The 23,380-nt window shown below is 44.5% G+C and overlaps 1 pseudogene; it reads left to right on the top strand.

Annotated features, from left to right (window-relative positions):
- Nucleotides 1–6,245: 6,245 nt before the first annotated feature.
- LOC147449308 (uncharacterized) lies at nucleotides 6,246–6,939 on the top strand (annotated as a pseudogene).
- Nucleotides 6,940–23,380: the final 16,441 nt, after the last annotated feature.

Raw genomic sequence — 23,380 nt, 5'->3', positions numbered from 1 at the left:
GTCGCTAAAGAAGCTTTAGGGACCCACTTGTATGTTTTCTTCGTTACATTAGGATGAGTCTTGTCGGAAGCGATATGCATTGCTTGTAGCATATTTAAGGGTATAGGCATTTCATCCCCCTCAGGTGTTACCCAGGTCGTCCCCCTATTTCCCCAAGTGTCTATGGTTGATGCTAGGTGGATCCAATCCACATTGTCCGACTCAGTCATCCCAGGTAGGATATCCATATAAGGAGAATCTTGGCCAATGTCTGTATCCTTCTTACAAGTGTAACAATATTGTAGTGGGGTCGAGTGAACTGTGGTGTCAGAGCGATGATCAATAATGGTTTTACTCCCTAAGGGGTGTACCTTACCAGTCACCAAATCCACTCTAAGGACAGAGTCTTGGAATTGCAAATAGACATGATTTTTAGACCAATCATGAACCATTTGTGCTTCCCTCATGAATGGTCGTCCTAAAATCATTTCATATGACATAAGGTGTTTAGAGAAATCCATTACAATGAACGTATGTCGTACCTTGTGTCCTAGAACTTTGATCTTAAGATCCTTGAGCATCCCCATAGGTTTGGCTATGGTACCATTTGCCATCTTTACCACAATGTTAGTAACACTGAGGCGGGGTTTTCCCATGGATTCCCAACAATCTTTTGTAACGATGCTAACTCCCGCACCACCATCAAGAATTCCCTTTATAGTTAATCCCTTGGTAGTGATGGGTAGGGTCGCATTAGACTCGTCGCCTTCAAAATACTGCCCTAATTCGTTAATGGGTACCTCGATCACAGACTCGTGTCCATCTAAGTCAAGTGATTGCACATGATTTTCCTCATCAATCATAATCGAGTCAGGCCTATTTGGTTGCGCAAACTGCGGTAATCACGTTCGTAGCTCTCCGTTAAGGAATGCTCGAAGTGCAAGGAATAACTCAGGATCTCCATACAGCTTTGCTATGATCGTGGTTCGGACCTCAGAAGACATGAAGTCCACTAGTTTGGCAACATTCATTGGCGTTTTGCAGGGTGTAGGTCCTTGACTAGGAACTGGTGAGGATGGAATCTCATATTCCTCAATGGGATCACGTATTCCTTCGTTAAACATCCTTTCCAACAAGAAGGGTGTATGCTCACTTTCTAATGTCCTGTCCTCACTCCCTTCTTGGATGATACTAGATATGGCTAACGGTCTATGGTTCATGTGGGGTGGATGAACTTGCGTGGGAAACACTGTGTCATGAATTTTGACCTGCATGGGTTCTGGTTCTAGTTTCCTTTGAGTCTCCTCCACTAAACCTCTTAGATGTTTCACCTGCTCAATCTCGTCTATTGGGTTTGGGTACGTCCCGATCTTCTTTTTACGATTCTTCCCTTTTTGCCCCTGCGGTTTATCTTGGGAGTCTTGGATTGGATTTGGAAACACTTGTGGTGTTTTCAGAGGATCTTTATGGTTTTCTCTTATTCGGTTTTCATTTGGTTCCATGTTACGGTTTTCTTTGTCGGTCTTTCCCTTTGTGGTATTGGTTCTAGTCTCCATTGTCTCGACTGAATCTGAATCATCCTCGAGGTCATTCATATACACGGGGTCATCTCCTGTTCCTATGTTTGTTTTGGAACTTGGCTTTGAATTTTCCGTATTCTGCGACTTCTTCCTTCGTGTCTTCTTTTTCTTTGCTTGGATAACTGACGCGGTATCTCTCTCTTCGAGGATATGGCCTGGCCCTTGAAGCATGGACCGTGTAATCGCATAAGCGGGTGCGATGGGTGGTATTGGCGATGTCACACTAGCAATTTCGACCAAATTCAGAGGTGTGATTTTAGGCGCATTTGGGTTATAGGGGCATTGGGCAATCAAGTGATCTATGCCACAACGATTACATGTGAGTATTGGCATTGCAGACGTGCTCCCTTGATTCATTTGCATCTGTGCAGCATTCTTTTGCAGCCTAATAGGGCACTCCGCTGCTCGATGTGGTCCACCACACTCGTAGCATTGAAGAGGTGGCCTCCTAGCCTGGGTGTTGATATTTTGACCTCTGGATGCGAGAGCAGCAGCTTGATAAACCGGCTTGACTTGTCCCCAACAATCTTCCATGTAGTATATAGGACACTCTTCCAATGTATCAAGTCCGTAGGCAATACTAGTGTCTATTTCCTCCTCACAGCCATCTGGATAAGCATTTGATGGCTCGCAACCCACTTGGTTCATAGGGGCGACTCTTGGATGCGGAGGCTGCGGTCCTAGCACAGGAGGTGGTAGCGGTGTAGCTTGTACAACATTTTGAGATCTAGGGACCATGTGTTGCGGTAGTTGCTCAACAGGTGGAGTAGGCATCAATACAGGAGCTCGAGGCGTATCCGTCCAGGCTACAGGTGGTCTATTTGCCATCATACGTTTGATCATTAAACAATCCTTAGCTTGGTGACCATACCTACCACATGCGTTGCAAGTTCCATTAAATTTTACTCTAAACGTAGGGCACTCACTAGTGCTATGTGGACCTAAGCAAATGGAACACCATTGTTGCTCCCTTCTTGGATACATGTGACTATTTTGAGGGGGTCGATTATCCTTAAGAGACTCTTGGATTGCCTTGGTGAGGTCTGTCAAGAATGTCTCAAATACCTTTGGCTCATTGGCAATGGGCTTTGCAGTCATGGGTTCATACTCAATGGCTTGTGAGCTAGTGGATCTCGTGTCAGTAGACACCCTCATGCCTGCTATCATCAAGTTGTCCTCTCATTGGATTGCATTGGCAGTGACATCTTCCCAGGTTGTGATACCTCTAATCACTAGTCCATTATAGATTCCTTCATTCCTCAACCCTCGAATGAATCGATCAAGCAGTTGGTTATTGTTGAAGCGCTCATTTACAGGGCAACGAGACTTTAGGTGCTTTAGACGACTAATGAAGTCTCTTACTGACTCTCCTTCCTTACGTTCGGCCTTCTGTAGCTGAGATGCTACACCCCAAAGCACACCTTCTCGTATGTACTCCTTTAGAAACAACCTTCGAAGGGTAGGGTAGATTGTTTTCTCGTCCACCCTTAGGGTTCTATACCAATCTCCAGCCTTCCCACTTAATGTCAAGCTTAAGGCATTGCACTTATGTAGTTCGTTGCGTTCCCCTAAGGAATCACATACTTGTTCAAACACTTCAATGTGTTTCCTAGCATCTTCGTCCCCATTGAATTTTTGCGTGAGTTTGGCAATTTGTACTGCCTTACTTCTAGGCTCTCTATCAGATGCATGACGCATATTTTCCGCGATAGATCGACCTATGGTTTGAGCAAACGCTGCCAAGTCACCTATGTGAGGAGGCAGGGCCGGTGGAGGTACTCTTGGAATCATATGTGGGAGAGGGACGGGTGCCGGTCTTGGCATATGTGTGAATGATGCAGGATATGGAACATAACCGGGCATAGGTCCACTCGGATAAGAGCTAGGGAGCGGCACTCGAGGAGCATGAACAAGTGGTACAATTGGAGGTGTGGGAGCCATGTGTGCATAAGGGGCTAGAGGCACATATGGTCGAGGCCCCATATTAGGTACTACGACACTAGGTAGTGGCACTGCGCTAACCGTAGATGTCATCGGTACATTCTCTGTCAGGCTTATCCCTGGAGTGAGCACTGTGTTTTCCTTGATAGAGGGTTGAGCCAAGTTAGGGAAGCTAAAGTTTTCGCTCGGAGGCTCAGATTGCATAGAGACCCCAGGTGAAATGACGTAAGATGGGTCCATGGGGCTCATTAGAGGAGTCTCCATTTGTGATAGAGTAGGCTGTTGAGCCTTGCTCGTATCCACAAATCTCATGGGGCCAGTTGAGAGTATATTTACCCCTCGGTTTTGCCTTTCTGATTGAATAATGCCATGGATAACATTACAGATCATTTTCTGTTGATCTTCGATGCTCGTGGCACTAGAGGTGGATTGTACAATCTCTATCCATCCTACATGGTAGGCGTGGCCAGAGTGTAGATCCGTCAACACCTCAGTGTGGAGGTCGTATGTCCAATGATCATTCATGAACCATCCTTCTAGAGTCGACGTGTTAACGGTTTCTTGTGAGGTAGAAGCAATATTGCTCCCCGTGGTTTTACTTGTCACCAACAGTACTCTAGAGGGAACTTCTGAAGGAGGCAGCTCAATGGGCCTTCTTGGTAAGAAGTTGGCAGGATATCCACATGGACACTCTTTGGGGGTGTGGGGTCCACGTGCGATGTGAAAGGAGAGTCCACTTCCCCACCCCCTTCGTGTGCTTCATTTGCATCAGGTTCCGAGCGAGTAGCTCTACCTAATGTTTTCATGAAACGGCTAAACATACTAGTACTAGGCTGTGGAGCTTCGGGAGGTGCATGGCCTTCTCTCTCAGTGTTTTGGGTAGGGTATGCTTCCATGATTTCTGAGTCGGAGGAGGAATCACTAGCGGCTATTTTAGGGTCTTGGGTGGTGCTACCTTGTGTCCCCGTTGAGGGTCTAGAGCTTATCGTGGATGGGTAATGGGTGTCCGTATGAACAGAGGCACCCTCAATATGCTCGTGTTCTAGCACCCGCCCAGAGCGTAAGTGCATGTGCTTCTGATACCCTAAGGTGTCAAAAAGCTGCTCTAGGAGGCCTTGTGACTAGTTTTTAGCGTGTTTTTTGTTTGTTTTTTTGCTAGATTTTTTAGAGCGTGTCGTGGAATGGGTCGTGTGATAGCTCGAAACGAGCGTATCGGTCAGAGGGTCGTGTCGTGCTTTACAGCCCTCCGTTTGGTCACTCTATGCCCTCGGAATCCCTAAAACTGTCAATTTCCAGTAGGGAACTAGGCCCAAACTAGAAAGTCTAAGGGTGCAAGTGGGAAGAGAAAGGAGAAGAGTGAAGGACTTGTCCCACATGCTCTCATTCTCTCTTGAGGGAGTAGGGTATATATATAAGAGTGAGTCTAGTATATATCATAAGATTGAGGACTGAGGCTTGGGCTTGGGCTTGGGCTTGGGAAAATGATCCCGATCCCGATCTATCTTTTATACAAACCAACCCGTCCGTTTTAAGAGTCACGTTTTTTATTTTCAAAAAATTTCGCCGCCCGCTCACTCGCGTTGAAAACGCAGATATGCAGAAATTGCGGAAAAGGCAGAAATTGAAAAAACGCAGAAATGCAGAAAATTGCAGAAATTGAAACCGCCGAAATTGAAAATACAGAAATTGCAGAAATTGAAAAAAACGCAAGAAATGCAGAAAATTGAAAAAGCACAGACAATAGCAGAAATTGAAACTTGACAAAAAATGCAGAAAACGCAAAAAACAGAAATCTCCACACACTCCTTCCCTGCCTTTCCTATGATAGAAATTGCACCACAAGGAAGCGTAAAGTGCTAACCGAGCTTAGTGTAGGGCATATCCCCGGCAACGGCGCCAAAAATGTGCGCTCCTTGCCGCACTGTCGAAGCAAGGGACTTGCCAATACACCGTGTGCGAGTTGGCTTTTATAGGAGCTCACCCCATTCACACTTGGGCGCCCATGCTTAACCAACTAATCCCTTGAATGTCCAAGTTAAAGTGCGCCTCTCATCGGCGATCACTCTTACCCTTTTCCTATTGGTCCGACAAGCCCGGTACCTGACTCTACCAAATACATAATACACGTCCATCGTAGGCGATAGGGTGTCCGTGTGCCGTGATGGTTAACAGTTTGCTAGAGAGCCTGTTTCTCATGAGGCTGCGCTTTCTTGCGTACTCTAGCGGCTTGCACATGGACACTCCTCACGAAGCATGCCAAATTTGATTGGCATGGGTGAAAGAACCATTTGTAAATATGTGGTGATCATTTGTCGCATTTTGAGTAGTATTGAGTTTTTCCACAGGGTTGGCATTAGAGTGCCGCGTGCAGACCGTCTTGAGCAGATAATAGCAGGATTTGAGGCTATATTTGGGTTGCCGCATATTGTTGGGACTCACATCCATCTACAAAGAAAGCCAACACAAGAGTTCTTTCCAGCACAATACATCAACAGGCATGGTTTTCCGAGCATCCTCCTACACGGTATTGTCGACTCCAACAAACTTTTTTGGAGTGCAGTTTGCAGGGCCGCAGGAGGGGTTCATGATTCTTCTCACTTCAAAGAATGCGACTTGTATGGTCAACTCAAGCGACGAGAAGCACTGGAGCAGCCACTATTGCACATTCAAGGAGAGATAGTATGACCTTATTTGATTGCAGACTCAGCCTACAAAGCGAGAACATTCTTGGTAAAGCCATATCGAATGAAGGCAGGGTGATTTTTACATGAAAAGCAATATTTTGTCAGGAAAATCTCAAAGGGGAGAGTGAAAGTGGAAAATGCCTTTGGTCTCTTGAAGAATAGGTGGCAGATTTTGCGAGATCTCAATGTCGATCTTGCTTTCGTGCCCACTGTGATAGGAGCCTGTTGTTTCCTACACAACTTTGTGCAAATCCGAGGCGAGACAGAGCCTCATGATCAACGAGATCCGCATCCCAACTCCCAAAAGCCACTTCCTAATGATGGCAGTAATCCTGCTCATCGCGAGATGGCCTTGCGGATAAGGGCAGGCTTATTTCGCCATAGTAGCTTGAGCGTTTAGAACGCAGCAGTTCCAGGTGTAGCAGGTTGTGGATTTAGTAATTGTTCTTATTTTTCGAAGTGATCATGTCTTTTGTTTCAACTAAGGTTTTAAATATGTATCCATAAAGCTTATTATTAATTTCATGAAGTTGTGTTTTGCAGGGCTTGATGATGATTCAGAGTCTGAGGATTGAGTCATATTCTACATGGTTGTAATTTTTGTCATGTGACTTGCTTTATGGCTGCAATGAGCAGCACCTCTATTTATGTATTGCTATAGGGTTTTTATTATGGTTATCAAGCATTTTCATTTATGGTTGCCAATGAGCAACAATGTCGCACGTTTCTGTTTCAGAGGTAATGATCCATTTTGATGTACTTAGAACAACTTATTTTATGGCTGTCTGTCTCTTGTTTATGCGGTTGTTGGACATTGAAATTTTGTTTTATCATGCGTTTTTTCATGCATTCGGTGCAATGTTATTAGGCTTTTCTTGTTGGAAAAGGCTATCTTTGTGATGTTAGCAATGCATGGTTTGTTGTTTCGCACATCAACTCCAGCAACGGACAGACGTGAACGGACGAATACATGTGCGCACAGGACGTGGCCGAACGGAACAAGTGGTTTTTTTGACCTAACAGATGCATGAACGGATGCATGTGCGCAAAATGGCAAAAAGTTCACATCTGTTTGCTGCACTTTTCTGAGAATGAATGGCCGAATGAACGGCCACATGTGCTCTTTACATCTCTCTCTCGTGCAGCTGTTGAGCTGCAGGCCCACATTTGCGTCACATTGGATAGGGGAAAAGAGGAACACACCATCAACACAACACATATGGCTCTTTATAGATCAGGATACTCATTGCACCCCAATCCACTAGAGTTCACCTTCAAAACTCACACAATTTGGATACAGACCACCATCTGCGCACATACCAACACAGACACGCTTTGCACAATCAATTGATAGCACACCACACCGATTTTGCACGTTTACAGCTTTCACAGAGCACACACCACTCTCTCTTTCTCTCTCTCACACACACAGGCCCGGGTCCGGGGAGGCACACACATCTCACACACCGGCATCAAATAGTTTGAGCAAAGCAAAGACGAGAAGGGAGAAAAGGGGAAGTAATGGAAACAATTTGCGCTATGATTTGCTTGAATTATGATGAAAAGCACCTCTCTGCAAACACCATGACTCTCGAATAGAACGTAGCTCTATTGGCACAACCCCAACAAGAGCAAAAAACATGGGCAATCACTAGCCTCGCCTCCATGTGGCTCTCCTCACTGAGAACGACAAGGAACTTCTTTTGTTGGTGCCTTTGTTGATGCCAAAGTAATCCAAGAACTCCTCCTTGCTGAGAGCTTCTCCTTTCTTCACCATGGTTGGAGAGGGAGACTGGGGAACGCACCCAGAATAAAACACAATGCCTTGATATAGCCGAGGGTATACACAATGCCTCAATCCACTAGAGTTCACCTTCAAAACTTGACACTATGCACAAGCAAACCACCGCTTTAACACGACCATACGCACACATACGTTGCAACACACCAAACAAGCTCATTGTCCGGGTTGCTCAATTCGTAGCCTTCCACACGCACACAACCTCTCTCTATCCCTCTTTGCACAACATACTTCGGGTGGCACATATGTCGACACACGCCCAAACACACACACACACACACACACACACACACACACACACACACACACACACACACATAGAGAAGAGAAGGGAAAGGGAGAATCGATACCATAAGACAACAATGATGGCTCCCGTATCATCAACACAACCATTTACAAAGTCCTCCATGCCAACATAATCTTGGGCAATATACACTGGCTCCAATGGCCGCATAGGCAAAAAGCCCATACAACTGCGTAGGAGCTTCCTTTTACAGGGGATTACAAAGAATTTAAAAAAGAAAAAATTATCCTCGTGCTGCTTAATTTGAGCTTCTTTTAGTATCTTTTGTGCATTACACCCAAGTGGCACTACCCATTTAGTATCCTTGGGATCCTACAGCTTGACAACATTCTCATTTCATCTCTCTCTTTCTACATGTGCAACCTAGCCGCCAACTCGGGCACTTTCCTCTGTGTGTGTGTGTGTGTGTGTGTGTGTGTGTGTGTGTGTGCATATGACTGCTCTCCTCCTCAAAGGGGGAACTCCTTTGCTCTTAGCTTCAAAAGATGAGGCCTTATGAGACCACGGGACCTCGCCCTTACGGGCTACCACATCAAGAGCGGGCTCCGCCCCCCTCGTCACTATATGGCTCAGCTCTGGGTCAGAGGGGATCTAGGGCCCAAATTTGGGGGGCGAGGCGGATTTAATCTCCGCCCTCGGATCACACAATGAACTAGGGGTGAACTAAGGGTGGGTGAACTGGGGGTGAACTAACGGTGAACTAGGGGCGGGTAAGCTTGAGGTGGGTGAACTGGGGGTGAACTAACGGTGAACTAGGGGTGGGTAAGCTTGAGGTGGGTGAACTAAGGGTGAACTAGGGAAGCCTAAACTAAAGTATGATCATGTGCCATGCCAACATGAACAGCGATGCGTGCTAGCATGGTGGTAGGGCATTCGTGTGGCAACCGAGACGTCCCAGGTTCGACCCACACCTCGCGAGGCGGGTGAACTAGGAGTGAAGCACCATTTTTGCCCCGAGTTCATCCCTAGTTCACCCCAAGTTCACCCCCAGTTCACTGCGTGATCCGACGGCCGAGATCAAAGCTGCCTCGCGCCCCCAAATTTGGGCCCTAGACCCCCCCTGGCCAGAGCCATGCCATATAGTGATAAGGCTCCGTCCCCTCGGTTGACCAACCGCCTCCTCGGTGTGCCAAGAGGCCGTCAGCACATGCCATCAAAAGCCACCATAGGCCTGGCTGCACCACCGTGCACATAGCCACTTAGGCCCGCCATTGTCAAGCCCCAGAAGACCTCCACGCCTTCGCTCCCTTCAGCGGGCTCACGTTGCAGGCTAAATAGCCTTCAACTTTCAACATTGCTAGCGCATATGGGATTTTCAAGTGGTCACATGAAGATCCTCACCATTGAGAGCCCTCACGGGCTCCAAAGAGCCTCCAAAAAAATTCATAAAATTATTTTTTTTCACCCCACTTCAATGCTCTGTAGTTTACTACCCAAGGTTCGGATGATCATAGCCATAAAAACCCAATGGAAGCCCCCATTTCTAGCTTCAAGCTATGCCAGTCTCTCCCCTTTTGAGCTTTGCATGGCCTCAAATGACGAGCACCAAACCGGAAAAAAATTACCGTCCCCACAGTGTTAGCACTTGTCGCCATTTTTAACCTTTGATATCTCACTGGTTCGGACCCCGTTTGACACACCGTCACTTCTTGTGGCCTTCATATGTTGCACAGTTCACGTAAAAACTTGGAAAGCTCCAAAACCTCCAAATGGCACACCAATCGAGGTGGTCAATCTGGAAAGAAACTAGTCCCTGACAAAATCTCAAAGCTTTGTAACTTGGCATCCATCACTCAGATTGCCAATCTGAAAAGACCAATAAGCTGCATAATTCAAGCACTATATATCTATCCACTAAAACTGGCTCAGACTACATAGCACCACATTCCCCATCAGTCTCAGATTTGTAATCAACTGTACCTTCGAACTCAAATATCTTGGGCTTTGTAGTTCTGTTTGATGAGCCGTCTCGACCAATTCTTCAGCAGTTCAAGCTCTACATCCACAAGCCAAAAACCATCCCTACAAACCTCCTTCACCTGGCACCCTATCAGGCCCAACTTGGAGACCTTTTGGCCTATAATACGACATTTGATACTTGTCTATGCTATCTTTTATGGTCAATCAACTTTGAGTGCACCATCATTGCCCACCCCCTAAGTTGAACATTTATGTTCAACCAAACAATTTTATTCCACTAGCAATTGTTAATTTGACCCAAATAATATCCAAAAATCAAGATAATTAGATAATAGCATAATAAAACACTATGTATGTAACATTTAATGGCCTAGTAACTTGTGTGTAGTGGAAAATAGCATCAACATAGTGAGCATTTCATTAGAATAGATTCCTAATGAGATTAACAAGAGTGCTTGGGTGGAGAGAGCAACAAAAATCATAACACCTAGTTAGATAGCATGAACAATACTTCAAAAGAGAGAGAAATTAAGAAATTGACAACATTTGAGGACCGGATGTGCATTGAGCCGCCCCCCCCTCCAAAAGACTTTGTATTATGGTTTCTCCCATCAAGAGAGACATTTTACAATACAATTCTTTGTGTTCCTTCAATACTAGCTAGTGCAATGAAGATAACTTGGCAAACACTAAAACCATATATACAAAGGTTTATTTTGCCTACTGCCATCAAACCTCAAGTGGGTTGCCCCACCCCCTACATCTAATAGTCTCTAGGAGAGTCAAAAAGCTGCAATTGGTTTCTTCCATCCACTTGTAGCTATTTACCATAGTATAGTTTTACCCCAGCACATAGATGGTCATGCTCGTAGGCTTCCCATGGCTTTCCTTCAACACTGCATGCATTCACCCGCAAACAATCCACTACATACCAAGAAACACCAAGCATACCATCATCCAAAACAACCACACTGACATCATATATGAACACATGTATGACCCTCCCTCCCATCCATGTAAAGTGGAGGCCTCATCCATAGACCCCTCCAACTCTTGAACCATCCACCACACAGCTCTATCTACTACCATACTCATCAACCAGAGCTCCCATACCTTTGAAAGCAAAGAGATCATCTGGAACCCTACTTTATCTACCACTGGTCATGCCTGCATCACTGGAATCTCCACCATCTTTGGCACCACGAACTCATCTTCACTAGCACTACACTCGATGCCATCATCATCAAGATCTCTCTCTCCAAGCATCAAACCTTAAGAGTTGATCAACTCCAATTGCTTGTCAGCTTCAACTGCTTGCACTTCAATCACCTCATCTATCATTGCATCATGCTTTGTCAAGGTAGGGAAAAATTCTCCCCACACAACATCCTCTTGGTCATCATCCATAGGTAGGGTCACTTCATTCCTTGTGGAAATATTATGCACCTTCTCTATTAGAATACCTCCATTGGGAGGCATGGACTCCTGCATTTGGTCTCTATTAAGAACAATGGCTTGCTCTACTCCCTACTCTTCTTGAACATTGGCTATAACCATACCATTAAACACATAAAAATGCATATTTACCTTTACTAGCATAGGTTCATCAGACTCCGTTCCCTTTCCATAGGATGTGGACTCGTCTGCTCTATCCTCTTCACTTGTCTCCCAAAAACTCAAGCTTGTATCTTCATCTACCATAGCACTACATGCCCACTCGATATCATCGTCTTCATTCTCTTGCTGCTCCGCAAAAGCTTGATCATCTCCATGGCTTTGCACACATTCTTGATCTAATTATGGACCCTCCGTATCCACAACTTGATTGCACTCTTCTACCTTTTCATACAAACTCTCCACAAGAACATGCTTTATCTCTTCAATCCACTCTAGAAATCCGACATCTACTAGCTCTTTTGCTCAGTGGCCCACCCTCACCATAGGCACATCACAAACCGGAAACCTCCAAGGAGCATAACCAACCATAGGTCTTTCCTCCATAATCTCTGCACTTTGAACAACCGGTACCACCTTTGTTTGAACCATAGAGCTCTCTACTTCCACTACAGCAGTCATAATCTGTAGGCTTCCACATGACCATCTCCAGCTTTCGCTTGACCATCTTGCTCTTAACTTTGTCTAGATAGACCATATCATCATAGCTGTTTGCACCATACTCGACCTTTTCTGTGATTTTCTAATGCAAGCACTCTAATAGCTTTGACAACTTCCAAATTGATTTCCCTTTACCCTAGTAAAAATCTCTAAACGCTTCCAATAGGATTCAAACCACTCAAAGAAAACAAAAAATCTTTACTTACATCTTGGCGTACCACCTTTAAATTTGCACCAACTTCCTCCAGAGTAACCACATTTCAAAACCGCTTTTAAAATTGGTCCCGAAGCTCTTGCCAAAAACCTTGACCAGTGCTCTTTAAACCATCAACCCAAATCTTGGCCCGTCCGCACATAAATAGCGGCAGTGTTTGCAACTTTTTCACATTTGTCAACATATGCATTGACAACATCCATAGCTTAAAATCTTCTAGCCAATCTATAAGGGTCTTCAAAGCCTGTAAATATGGGGCCAAAACTTGGCTCCACCATTTTTGTCAGCTTCAAGCTTGACCAATGAACATCTTTCGATCATACGCCAACCGCTTGCCAATTACATCCATCAAATGTCACCATCATCTTCAAACCGGAGCATCAATGAGCTCCTCATGGGGGCACTAGAAGATGGAGAGGGGGAATGGGGAACACACTCACAATAAAACATATTCAAACCGGAGCGTCAATGAGCTCCTCATGGGGGCACTAGAAGATGAAGAGGGGGAATGGGGAACACACCCACAATACAACACAATTCCTTGCTATTTCCCAGGGTATACACATCACCCCAATCCACTAGATTTCACCTTCAAAACTCGATAGTATCCACAAGTAAACCACCACTTGCGCATGACCATACGCACGCGTGCACTGCAACACACTAAAACAAGCTCAATCATCCTGCTCTGCTCAATTTGTAGCCTTCCACACGCACACAGCATGTCTCTATCCCTCTTTGCCCAACAAACTTCGAGGGTGCACACACGCCCAAAAACACACGCACACAAGCAAAGAAGAGAAGGGGGAAAGGGGAGTCAACACTAGAAGACAACAAGGATAGCTCCCCTATCATCAACACAACGTCCTCCACGTTGGCATAATCCTTGGCAATATACAATAGCTCCAATGGCCGCCTAGACAAAAATACTTTATAATTTTTTACAAACTTTCTTTTATAGGGGATTAAAAAAATTTCAAAAAATAAAAAATTGGTTTATATCTCCTTGTGCTGCTCAATTTGAGCTCCTTTTGGCATCTTTTGTGCATTGCACCCAAGTGGCACTACCATTTAGTATCCTTGGGGTGTTGCTAACAGCCCGGCAACATCACTATTTCATCTCTCCCTTTTTGCATGTGCAACCCTCTTTAGCCACCAACTTGGGCACTTTCCTCCCTCTCTCTCTCTCTCTCTCTCTCTCTCTCTCTCTCTCTCTCTCTCTCTCTCTCTCTCTCTCTCTCTCTCTCTCTCTCTCTCTCTCTCTCTCTCTCTCTCTCTATCTCAATCTCTTTCTGCATATGATTTCTCCCCTTCTTGAGCGCTAGCATTGTCGCTAGTGGGGGGAACTCCCTTGCTCTTAGCTTCAAAAGATGAGGCCTTATGAGGATACGGGATGTCGCCCTTATAGGCTACACATCAGCAGTGGGCTCAATCCCTTGATTGCCCAACCGCCTACTGTGCCAGACTAGGGCCCCGATCGTGCGCCATCAAAAGACACCATAGTCCCCACTACGCCATCGTGCACGGAGCCGCTCAGCCCTGCTATCGCCAAGCCACACAAGAGCTCCAGGCCTTTGATGCCAGCATCTACTAACATATTATGGCGGACGGGTTCGTCCTTTACACGTGTCGTCAAATGTAAGCCGAAGGCTAAATTCCAAAGGAAGGAGCCGTCACTTCTTTCTCTTGCTCTCTCTCTCTCTCTCCTGTTCCTTCTCCGCTTTACTGAGCACAAGGTCGACATCACTTGTAAAAATCTCTCTCTCTCTCTCCCCTCCGCTTTGCATCCCCAACCTGTTCCTTCTCCGCTTTATTGAGCAAGGTCTATGCCATGCCATGAATGATGAGAGGGAGATCCCATTACTACAGGGACTTTGGAAGTCGAGTGCTTCCCCTCCGCTTTGCATCCCCAACCTGTTCCTTCTCCGCTTTATTGAGCAAGGTCTATGCCATGCCATGAATGATGAGAGGGAGATCCCATTACTACAGGGACTTTGGAAGTCGAGTGCATTTTGAGAGAGAGAGAGAGAGAGAGAGAGAGAGAGAGAGAGAGAGAGAGAGAGAGAGTCACCTACCGGCATTGTGTGTGTGTGTGTGTGTGTATATATACTGCACACGCTCGCACTTGCGATGCTCTAGGAAAGCATGCTAACGAAGCGCAGGGTGGGTGCCATAGCATGCCATGCAAGAAGCCTGCAGGATGCAAGGGTTGTCATGGGGGTGGATACCTACAGTCGGCAAGAGGCAAATCAGGCGGAAGGGGTGGTCTGGCTAAAGGAAGTATGGGCCACGTGGACTACTGTATCGTAGGGATAGTGGGGCAGCTCTAATCGTAGCTCGTAGCTAGCAAGAGGCAAATAAGGGGCCTGTGGGGTGGAAGTGGGAGGTAGTGAGTGGGTCTAGCAGAGGGTAGCGGCCTCAACAACTATATAGATGGGGTAGGTGGGCTGTTATAAAGCAACATGCATAGGGTGACAAAGGGCGGCTTCATTTCTCACAACATCCAAGTATTGCCAATTTTGTAACAAGGCATGCGTAGAGCCTCTTAAAACTAACCCATTACGTATTTGCATCCTCCGTCATGATTTAGCCATTCTCCTTCAGCCCATGCTTATATTCGTTGGCTTCAATATATGCAATGGCAAGGACAATCATTGCTCACAACATTAGCTTCAATGGGTTCTTAATGATGCACGTTGCGTCCATGAAGCTCTTCAGCAGTATGAGGCAGAGGCATTGGGACAAGTGGGTAGCCAAAATATCCTTCGAATAGGACTGGCCTATGGTTGGGCACATTGGACATAGTAAACAAAATAGAAAATTCAGTAACGGTAGTTATGCAGGCAAGTGTATGTTGCTATTTTACCCTCGAACCTTCCAAAATGAGTGCAAATGTGAGCTACCATTGCAGCGCAGCCTATGTTTAATAAGTGGAAATGTTAGCTATCCTTTGAACTATGCTAAACATTGTGAGGAAATTTTGAAATTTCTGTGATTTTTTACTATTTACACCTTCCCTATGCGTTTTCTCACATGATTCTGTGCTATAGTTCAATGTTGCGGTGTGGATCATATATGATGCAGGTCATGGTTGATAGTCGATCAAAGCAAGCTCGAAGAGTTGGTCCTTACAGCCATTGTGCCAAGCAAGAAGGGAACAACCAAGTTGGACGTGGAAGTCAAATTGAGGTTGGGCATGCTGATGTGTTTTTTTTTATGCCTACAGGAGCTACTTGCTATCGGCTCATATGTCACACTATCACCTCCCCTTGACACGTGGTGCTCTTGGGAGCATTTAGTGAGTGAGAGGGACGGAATTTTATTGAGGGAATCCGGTGAGTGAGAGAGAGAAAGACTTTATCGAGCCCATTCGACAAGTGAGAGCAAGAGGGAATTTATGGATAATACTAATGATGGGAATTTATGGCGGCATTTAAACTTACTTCGCACGAGGAGTGCTTCAAGTTGTGAGAAAAGAGAACTAACTCCTGAGAGCGACATGCACCACAAGCACAAGAGAGAGATACAAAGAAAATCTTGCGCCAAGTTTGACACACGAGAAAGAGAGAGAGAGAGAGAGAGAGAGAGAGAGAGAGAGAGAGAGAGAGAGAGAGAGAGAGAGGAGGAAGAAGAAGAAGAAGAGAATTTTAACATCATAGGAAACTATTCTAAGAGACCTTAACTCGACGAGGAGAGAGAGAGGTTGCTAATGCGCGTGGTGAAGGGGAGAGAGAGAGAGAGAGAGAGAGAGAGAGAGAGAGAGAGAGAGAGAGAGAGAGAGAGAGAGAGAGAGAGAGAGAGAGAGAGAGAGAGAGAGATTTCCAATGCATGTGATGAAGGGGGAAAGAGAAATCTCTTTGATCATCCAAGTTACAATTATTGATCCAATCATTATGCCTAATCACTAGGATTCAAGGTGATATCTCATGAGTCATGAGTGGTGGCATACGCTTCTTCCTTAACGGGTGGTAGACTCCAGTGCTGCATGTGCAACCACGAAGCCTAAAGAAGGCTTGGCGGCGGCAAGGCTGCCTCAGAAGCCGACAGCTTTTGGAGATCTGGTTCAACAACTCTCAATAAGTTTCTGGATCCAAAAGTGGCTGCTTCTGTATGCTCAGTCTACAATATTTCGATGTCGTCGTAGGTGTGATGATGATGGTCAGAATTGGATGACCCGAAAAGATGTAGTTTGCCCATTAACGAGGGCCTAGCTCGCCGGGGTTTGACGGCCTATATTTACATCCAATCAATGGTCTTTGCCATGGCTTGCAAGAGGTTAAGAGCACGGAGGTGCCTTGATCTTTGCCTATAACATAGAGGGCCTTGGGTGTTTCGACGTTGTACCTATAGTTTCAATGTTGTATCTGTCTGTAGCAATATATTGAGGTTAGGATTAACACCCTTCATCAGTGAGAGGGAGAGATTGTGATTTTTGTGGGTGGGTCTGTGTGCGTGTGTGTGTGTGTGGGGGGGGGGGGGGGGGGGGGGGGGGGGGGGGGGGGGCTCATTGTGACCCGACGATTGTGCACGCGCCCCAGAGAGAGAGAGAGAGAGAGAGAGAGAGAGAGAGAGAGGTTGTCCAATGCACATGGTGGAGAGAGAGAGAGGCCGTCGGAGGCGGCTGGCCATACTAGTATATGTGATTTTCAAGTGGCCACATGGCAGCTCATCACTGCTCATCCCTCAAGGGCTCCATAAAACCTCCAAAAAAAATCATAAAATTCAATGCTTTGCAGTTTACTACTTTACAAGCTAGATGAGCAAGCCACAAAAACCCAATGGAACGAGTCTCTCCACCATTTGATACTTGCATGGCCTCGAACAACGAGCACCAAACCGAAAAAAAATCAACCATCGCCACATTGTCAGCAAGTGTTGCCATTTTTAACGTTCAATATCTTGCCGATTTGGACCCCATTTGACACACCATCACTTCTTGTGGCCTTCATACGCCGCACAATTTAGGCACAAAACCTAGCAAGGCTCCAAAAATGCAAAATGGCACACCAATCGAGGTGGTCCAATCTGGCAAGAACTGGCTCCCAACAAAATTTCATAGGGTTGTAACTTGGCATCTAGGATTCAAATTGCGGATTTGAAAAGACCATGAGGCTCCATAATTCAAGAACTATGCATCTATCCACAAAAATTGGGTTGGACTACCTGGAACCACCTGCCTTGTCCGTCTCAAATCAGTAATGCACTGCACCTTCAAACTCAAATTTGTTGGGCTCTGTAGCCATGTTTGAGTAGCCATCTGGACCAATACCCGTAGCACTTCAAGCTCTACCTCCTGAAGCCAAAAACGAGTCTTGCAATCCTCCTTAACCTACCACCCTGTCAGGCCCATCTTGGAGCCCTTTTGGCAATACACATCAATCGCTACCTATTTGCCCAATCTCTTTGTATCTGCTCCAACCCATTGCCATGCAACTATAGTAGCGTACACATACCTGCCAATTCCATCTTCTATGGTAGGCTGAATTTGGGTGCACCACCACTAAGAGATCATCATCTTGTTGAGCTCGGCTAAAACTATCCCTTGTGGCCTCCCGAGCTCTTGCAAAAGAGACCCCCCAATTGGGCAAAAAGATGGCCCCTTTAGGGCATGGTAATGGACCCCCTATTTATGTCAAAATTTTCTTTCCTGGATCTTGTCTGCAAGTGAGGCCATGCTATTTTTGCACCCTTCCTTTAGCACCAATCCAAGCACGAACCACCTCCTAAGTGAGGCACCGACGGCGCCGTAGGTGCCCTCACCCCTTATCCTTAAAAAAATGAGGCATGGGAACGAGGTCCAGCGAGCGTGCCACATCATCACATAGTGCCGCCAAAAGGAGGACAAAAAAACTATATCTACAACCCCCTACATCTATACAATGCCGCCTTAGTGTGCGAACATTCAGGAGTGCCCCACCCATGGCTGCGATGACTGAAGTGCCGAGGGGCAGCACGCCATAACTTCACGAGCTCAAGCTCACCACATCTTCTGGATACCTCAAGTTGGCACCCCAACTTACATAAATACCATGCCTTTTGTAGCCTCAACATGGCTTATGGGTTTTCAATTCTACCACGTGGTAGCTTGAGGTGAGCCCACCCTCGACTTGAAAAAACTTCTTGAAAGGTCCATGCAAAGCAATGTTTTTTCTCCCACTTCAAAGTGCTACCAATTGGTGCATAGTGGCCCCACGTCTGGATTTTAAAGTGCCATTAAAACTCCTGAATTTGGGCTTCCACCCTTTGAGTCCATATGACATTTTTGAGCTTCTTGGTCTCGCAATCAGAGATTACCAAAATAGCCAAAAATCATCTGACTCATCTCTACTAACAACCATCGCCAACTTCAAACTGCTATATTTGGTTGATTCAGGCTCCATTTGACACACCATCACTTTGTGTAGCCTTCATACACTAAATACAAACCCTGGAAAGACTCCAAATACCTCATATGGCACGTCGATCGAGGCGACCAAACCGTCACAAAATTGGCCCCGAGAAAATTTCAATTGACAATAACTTGACATCTAGGACTCCGATCAACGATATCAAAAGATTGACAGGCTATCCATAATTACCACTTCACATCTATCCGCTAAAACTAGCTCAAACCACCTATCATCACTTGCCATGTCTATCTCAAATCTGCAATGCACTCCAGCTTTAAACTATCATAACTTCCACTGTGTTCCTCTATTTGAGGAGCTATCTGGACCATCTGACTCAACACTTCAAACTCTACATGTTCAAGAAAAAATAGCACTTTGGACATACTTCACCTATTATCCCATATGGCCCATTCTGAATCCCATCTAGTCGAAAAACCCACATAAAGTATACATCTTTGCCTCCACCTGTTTGCTCCCCACGCCTTCCACATTTTCTTTAGCACTTAGCCATGCACCTGTAAACATACACACAACTGCTTGTGCCCTCTTCTGGGGTCAACACACTTTGTTTACACCATCATTGCCCAACCCTCTTGTTGAACATTTATGTTCAACTAAAAAACTGCTTTATTCTTCTACCAACTACAAAAATCGGCAAGCACTATTTACAAACCAAAAAAACCACTACCATATGTACAAGACGTTACATCTTCTTGCTGCTAGCAAACCTCAAGTGGTCTGCCCCACCCCCTACATAGCATGACCTCCGCCTGGATCAAATGGCCAGTCACTTACGGCACCTCATAAATAGCCACCATCACCTCCTTGGTCAAATAGGACAATCATAGGAAGAGGATGGGGTCTAGGAGGGCCTTTGTATTTTCCATGATATTATGAAGGTGATTAACATTTTGACAAGTAGATGCATGCAATGTGTGCAAGAATGGTGGTGTGTAAGAGAGGTCAAAGGATTCCCTTTTCCCCCCAAAAAAGGGGGTGGACCTAGATCAAATGGCCAGTCACTTACTGCACCTCATAAATAGACACCAAAACCTCCTAGGTCAAATAGGATAATCGGAGGGCCTTTGTATTTGCCATGATATTATATAGGTGATTAACATTTTGACGAATAGATGCATGCAATGTGTGGAAGAATGGTGGGTGTGTAAGAGAGGTGTAAGAGTGGTCAAAGGATTCACTTTCTCCCCCAGAAAAGGGAGTGGACAACTTTATGATTTTTGACCTTCCATAGCTCCTACATATGATCTCCAATTTGAGCGGGGATAATAGATCTAGAATCTACACACCAAGCTCTTTCCATGGATATGTTACATTATCTAGTTTTTCTTGCTAGATTTTAAATTTCATTTTTGGGGGAAAATTTGAGTTCATAAAACATAGCCGTTTTTCCTATTTGAATTCAAAAGATGTCCTTTTATTTCTTTCTTAATACTAGAGCTTTGTCTCCTTTAAATTGCCAAATAAAGAGGCCCTCCTAGACTCCATTATTTTCCGAATGTTGGTCAGCATGTTTCACTTGCAGTAGCTTAACATAGTGCTTCTCCCAACCATCAACCTACTTTCTTCAATTTCCTTCAACCCAAGACCTCTTCCTGTAAATCAACCTATGAAACAAAAAATCCTAACCCTCCCTCCCAACCATATAAAGTGAGGCTCTCCATACAAGAAACCTCGTCCAAATAGTAGTGTGATTGATCAAAGCACTCCTCCACATCATCCTTTGCTAGAGGTATCTCCAACCTTGGAGGGGCTAACCCTTGAATCACCTATATCCTGGGCAAAGCTTCATTCACAAACACTTGCAAATATTCATCCATGGCATCCTCGGCATCATCAAATCCTTAATCAGCTTCACTTTCAAGGCATACCTGATCAAAAGAACCTATATCCACTACATCGTACGTGCAAGCCGTAGGCACCTCCATCTACTCTTCCCTTTGATCAACATACAACACATCATGAGCACAAGAAAAATTCTCAACCCCCTTGGTTTCCACTTCCTCATCCTCTTGTTGTCAATTTGGTAGGCTAGCTTGGCTATCCATAAGTGAAGTCTTGCCCTTCACTGCATAGCTTTGAACCATTTGCACTGCTATAACACTTTCCACCACTGCCTTCATCAACAAGGTCATCAAAATGGTTCCACATAGCACCCTCATCTGGATATCGTTTTTCACCTATTTTGGCACTTCAACCTGCTCTTCTTTTACATTGGCTATTGCCACATTGGAAAACAAACAACGAAGCTCTACCATTACCAACATAGCTTCATCAGACTTTGTATCCTTGCCATAGGACGTGGACTCATCCCCTCTATCTTCCTCGCTCGTTTCCCAAGAACTCAATTTGGTATCTTCATCATCATTAACACATTTTGCCAACTCAGTATATGCACCTTCATTCGCTTGCTGCTCCACAAAAGCTTGACCTTCATTTAGGCTTTTCTTACTTTAATTGAGCCGACATCAACTAACAAGAGCTACTAACGATTGAAGCCTTATGAATGCACATCAAAGATGAATATGAAGAAGCAGTGAAGATTGGAGTTACACATTTTTTCAAAATGGCCATGTATTGCAATTTCCCTCCTTATTTAGCCATTGTGATAATTGTAACGTGTTATCGGCTCCATAAGAGTTCCAAGATGTAAAGAATAAATGAGTTAGTGTATCTATGTTGCAGATATAGTAAGTTGCGGAGCCTCAAAGGTCTTGGGCGCCGGGACATGACACATTTTAAACCTTGGCTAAAGTATAAAGGCCAACTTTGTAAATTCTTTATTATGGTTTTGGAAAATAAATACACAGTGTGAGCTTACGATGCTCTCCTCTCTCCTTCTCCTGCTTCTATCTCCCTTGTTGATTGTCACATTGTAGTGTTATCTATTGCATTGCAACCACATGTAAGAGCCCTACGCATTGACGTAAACATACCATGATAAAGTGTAGCATTTAATGTTGCCGACCAACAACTTAATATCATCATAAGTAGGAATTTAAGCTAGTAAATCACAAAGTAAGTATAGGCGCGGTATTTGGGCATCATTGCTAAGCATTTAGATGCATTCGGGGTCAAAAACGACTAGGTCAAGATCTCACTATTGTTAATAATCGCATTTTTGCCACTCATTGAAAGTGAGATTTGAGACCATAAGCATATGTGCTTAGGTCTAATATACTTGTCCTAGAAGTTTCATAACATTCGGATGTATTTTGATGTTGTAACGATCATGGTTTGCTTGCCGATTAATGACGACTAGCTTTTGATGACTTAGGTCATTTGAGTGTAGCTTGTGTTAGATGCAAGTTGTCTCAAGAGATTGACACCCTCTTGTAGCCTCCATGCACTAGTTGAGTCAGTTTTGTCCCATGGATTGACAATTATGATCATGGTTCTCACTATGTCTGCAATAAGATAAGAGTGAGGGTAGGAAGCCCATCCACATTTGGCGTCGCTAGCTGGGACAGACTTAAACTAGGGAAAACAAGAGCGTCTAGTGTAGTTGTCCTTAAACTTCCTCTAGGATCACCTAGAGTTAAACTCTCTCTTTAAAACTGCATAGCTTAAGAGTGTCGTCTTTTGTTGTGTAGAGGTACCTTGAGAGTAAATTGTACTTGCTAAGTACCTTCTAGGATTGTAGGATTGGGTTGGGATTTTGAGAATGATTGATGGACAAGACAAGTCTTAAGATCAATGCTCACGAAACCAAAAAGAAACAAGAAAACAAGTGTTTGTGGACACCTATCACAAACCAATTGCAGCAGAACCTAGGAGTAGGGTAAGTAGAATCCGAGGTGGAATCTCAAATCATTGCTCACTCCAAAAGAATCATCTGTGAGTTGTTTATGTGAAGTTACACACTTTTAGGTCTACGACTTGAAACAGTATCAAAAGACTATCAACCACTAAAATCGGTTGGAGATTATGCTCATAAAAGTTGTATGAACCAGTGGGTAAGTAGAAGGATGCATTTGAGGTAAATTTTTAAGAGTTGGCAAAAACTCGGATTATTTACATTTTCTTGAGAATTAAGGCCAAATTAAGTTTTGATTTGACTCAAAGGCTTAAAACATGTCACAAAAAGACTCAGTATTGAAAAAATTATTCATTTTAGGCCAAAAATAAATAATCATGATTATTTACATTTTACTCAAATTGATCAAGATTGATACTAGAGACTCTACGCATGATTACAAATATCTTTTGTGAAGGCTCATGGAGTTTGAATCACAAAACAAACCAAAAACTTGATAAAATTTGAAATCTATACTGATTGTCAAGAAATTGAGTTTGACTTGATAAATCTTGTTCAAATTTTGTGAAACTTGACTCAGAGACTTAAAACATGTCACAAAAAGACCAACTGTTGAAAAATTCCCAAAAATTGTTTATTTTAGGCCAAAAGTAAATAATCTTGATTATTTACACTTGG

Source organism: Adiantum capillus-veneris, chromosome 10, assembly GCF_014529385.1.
Source record: "Adiantum capillus-veneris isolate H3 chromosome 10, ASM1452938v2, whole genome shotgun sequence".
NCBI lineage: Eukaryota > Viridiplantae > Streptophyta > Polypodiopsida > Polypodiales > Pteridaceae > Adiantum > Adiantum capillus-veneris.
Note: the sequence above shows the minus strand (reverse complement) of the source record. Positions and strands in the feature narration are given on the sequence as shown.